Source organism: Nelumbo nucifera, chromosome 1 (assembly GCF_055504915.1).
Source record: "Nelumbo nucifera cultivar China Antique chromosome 1, China Antique-T2T, whole genome shotgun sequence".
Lineage (NCBI taxonomy): Eukaryota > Viridiplantae > Streptophyta > Magnoliopsida > Proteales > Nelumbonaceae > Nelumbo > Nelumbo nucifera.
Genome location: NC_142649.1, coordinates 54,005,479 through 54,009,727, shown reverse-complemented (window position 1 = coordinate 54,009,727; position 4,249 = coordinate 54,005,479). Strand labels below are relative to the sequence as shown.

The 4,249-nt window shown below is 31.6% G+C and overlaps 1 pseudogene; it reads left to right on the top strand.

Annotated features, from left to right (window-relative positions):
• Positions 1–809: 809 nt before the first annotated feature.
• Positions 810–2,192, top strand: LOC148803278 (serine carboxypeptidase-like 50; annotated as a pseudogene).
• The last annotated feature ends 2,057 nt before the right edge of the window (positions 2,193–4,249 follow it).

Sequence of the window (4,249 nt, the reverse complement as noted above, 5' to 3'; positions counted from 1 at the left end):
ATTAATGAACAAAAATGTATTAGTTTAGAATGTCATCTATTATAATGGCAATTGGCAAGTTTACAAGCGCCTTCCAATCAATGATCTACATAATTAAAGATAAACTAGAAAATATTTTGTCAAATATAAGAATTTGAATATGATATATAATCAATAGTTTCTTGATACGTATCATTATTTAAAAGAAAAATAATAACAACAACCAAGAAAAGAGAATGTAATGTAGGATGAATATCTATTACTCAATGGTGACCCTTTTAGAGTCTATCAAAACAAATATTCAATATGATTAGAAGAACTCCACTAAGTAATAATTTATTGTAATTATATGGACAAAAAAAAGTGTTACAATTCTAAAATTACATTACAGCTAGATGCTTGAAAAATATTCATTTATAAGTTGGTTTTTGACACATTCAATCTTCTAGTGTGACCCATTAAATTAGGGTCTTAACCCTTGATAACATGGTTCGTAGATTGAGTATTTTAAAAATATTATTTTTTGTTAACCAACATTTTAGAAAATACAACTCCAATTTTGACACTAAAAGACAACCTTTATGATCATTGGATAAGATTTTGCATCATATTTCATTTTTATTGTTTGTTGTTTTGGTTTTGGGTACATGTAACAATGTTAATTTCTTAATGGTCATAACTTTTTTAATCTAAAATGATATATATCTAAATATAATTTATCTTATAAAAGCACTTGTTGCTAATAACAACTATCAATCTCTTACATGCATGTGTAGGTGCCATTCTACAAAGAAACCAACCTAGATCATTGAACCAAATAGCACATACAAATGGAGTTAAATCCCAACTTCACCACTAGACTCTTATGCCTCATTATCTTTTCCATTTCCTGCACTTCTTTGGCCAATGCCTTTGTCTTCCCAAAAAAGCCATTCCCACCAAAAGTGAATACCTATGAATCAATCTGAAGTCAAGTTCTGGCATGTACTATGCATTTTATAAAGTGCAAAGTCCAATTTTAATTTTGTCTTAGACACCTCTATGCATTTGGATCCAAGGTGGCTCAAGTTGCACTTCCTTGCTTGGCAACTTTTATGAAATCGACCCTTGGATCATGGACTTTGAACACCCAAGTGAGGAAGACTTCTTGCAATTTAACCTAAATTTGAAACCAAATCCTGGTGCTTGGAAATTGTAAATTTGGCTTACATTTTCTTGGCAATACAATTGGGATTAGTTATAGTATTGCTTCAACACCTAAAAAAATACCAAGGATATGGATACTATTGTCAACCATCTTTTCATTGCATTCAATGCATTTATGTCATTAAACCCATTTAAGTCACCCATTTTATATCACCGGTGAGAGCTATGTTGGAAAGTATATTCCTACAATTGGGTCTAATATTCTATGACAAAATTCTCTTGTATCTATTCTCCACAAATTGAATTTAAAGGGAGTTGCAATTGGTAATGGGTGTTCTAACTTTATAACCCAATTGGCTACAATTCCCACAATTGTATATTTCTCGAGTTTAATTAATGAAAAACAAAAGGTCAAGCTTGAAAAACTTCAAGTTGAGGCTACAAGACAAGCCCAAGAGCGAAAATATAGCAACTAAGGCAAATAAGGATTTCATGCACCAGTTAAAGGAAAAGAAAGGTTTAGCTACTCTTTTTTACCTTAGGAGGAAATATCGCTATTTAACTGAATGGGTTGATGAATTTCTTGTTGAATAAGAGGTAATGACGGCTTTGGGCGCAAAGAGTTTGATTCAAAAAGCATGCAATAATGATGTAAGTAAAGCTTTGATAGAAGATCATATGAAGAACGGAAGATCCATGATGGAGGAACTGGTAAATAGGTCTTGCAATACCAAGAACAATTTGATTTAAAAGCTAGAGTGGTTGACAATAAAACATGGATAAATCAATTGAAATGGGATGATCAAGAGAAATTCCTAATGGCTAGGAGAAAGGTTTGGAATGTAAATAGATCATTCACGGGTCACGTGCAGCAATGGGCGAGCTTGACTCATGTTGTTGTTTTAAATGTTGGGCACATGGTTCCTACTAATCAACATGTGAGTGCTCAATAAATTATTAGAGTGCAGTATTTTCGCAAATTAGAATCTAGCATAAAGAAGTCCAAATTTGGAGGATTCTCATTAAATTATAGTCATGTTTGTTTGTATGCAAATTGTACTATATGAAGAAATATTTTATAATCTTCTATCATAAAAGCACTATATGTTATAAATATTGTACACCTTGTGTGTGTGATGATAGTGGTCTTAGCTTGCAGTATAATCTATAAACTCATTATGTAAGTTTTATAATTTCTAGTTCTTTATAAAAAAATTAAAGAAATGTTTAGATAGGTACTAGCATGACAAAAAATTACCTATGTCATATATTAGGGAGACATTGATCATATACCGATTTTATAGTTCCACGATTAATGAGTTAAGATGATTGTTTTTGTGTAGTTTTTGAGATGGTTATCACTCATGAATGGTAGCTAGGACTTGAAAGCCAACTTGCTTTTTAAATCAATTTTATCGCATTGGATGCTCGCAATTTTTTTCCATTTTGCAATAATAATAGGGATAAATTACTTACATATACACTAAGGTTTGTGCTAAATGCTTTCATATAACTTGTGTTTATGTATATAACCTATCAAAACCTTATACTATTAAATATTGGTTGAACAAGTTAAAGGACAAAAATGCCCTTAATTATTCTTTAAAAATTCGAAATAGTTGTAATGCTTAAAAAATTCAAAGAACTAGATCCCATTTTTAAATATTCAGTTCTTCATCCCCTCCCCCATAAAAGAGACAAAAAATAATAATTAATAAAATTTAAATAATGAATAATGTGCAACATTGGCTAGGAGGTGGTTGTTTCATGAAGATGTGCTAGCTGATAATGCCTAAGTATTGTCATAATATGCCTTGTTATATGGATGCTTGTATTGCCTGAGTGTGATCTTGATTATGAGTGGTAGAGAATGGAGGTTTGCCTTGGTGATGGTGGCCCTAGGTATTGACTAGGTGTTTAAGGAATAGGAACTTTCCTTATTAGTTGCTTTGTTAGGTGAACAAATTTATTAAGAAATGCTAAAAATGACCTTTGATTCAAAATCTAAATTATTTTTATGGAGATTATTCAAAAAGTTTAAAGGAGTTAAGATCTATTATGAGGGAGAGAAGGTTTGATGTTGATGTTAGTTGTGTCTTTTGTGAGAGTAATGATGAATCTATTGAACATATATTCTTATATTATAAGTTCGCTAGGGTTGTTTGATTTGGTTCACCTTGGGGTTTATGTGGTTAGCTAAACGGAAGTTCTTTTCTTGATTTTGTATCAAGAACGTTAGATAGCTTAAGTAATAAACTTGATAGATCTATTCTTTTTATTGTTTAGTTAGTTGTGAGAAAAATTGAGCTTATTAGACTTGACATTATAATTTATAATGTTGTTAAAGGTATGCTCTCTAATATTGTTGATTTGCCATGTTCCAAAAAGTTATTCTTATCAGTAGACCTGTTCATGGGCCAGGTAGCCCAATGAGCCATCCCATTACAAGATAGGCTTGGACATGAATTTAGGCCCTTGGGCTTGGGCTTAGGGCCAAAACACCTAGCCCAACTTTTTTCAGGCTAGGCTCAGGATTTCTCAAAAAAGCCTAGCCTGAGCTCGACCTCGACTTGATAACATATTATATAACAAAAAATGTATTATATATATATATACATATAATATGTCTTTTCTTTGTTCCTCATCTATTTTTCAATTCATAGTGAGATCTTTAATTATTTTTGGTCTTGAGTTCTTTTAATATAAATAAAATAAATTTTCTTGAAAAAAAATCCCAATTTTCTAGTCAGATTTTAGGCTTAAGCTCAAGACCTAGGTCCAATGGTTAGATTGGGCTTAGGCCCGGGCTTGAATGTGTTATATTAATACAGAGACAAGCCCAATCCAAACCCAACCCAGCTTGACCCACGAACAAGTCTATTTATGAGATGAGTTGTGATATAGTTTAAAATTGTGCTATAATTTTCAACTATGATAATGGAATGATGACTGATAGATTAGTAATTATGCATTTGTATGTTCAAGTATGACTTTCAATTTCTGGCTATTGCAAAGAGGTCATGTCCTACTAGGGAAGGAGTATTTGAATCAATTTAAACATTTAGTTGTGCTCATCAAACCTTTTCACTCAAATCTGAACTTAAATGAATATTGCTTGTTGTTG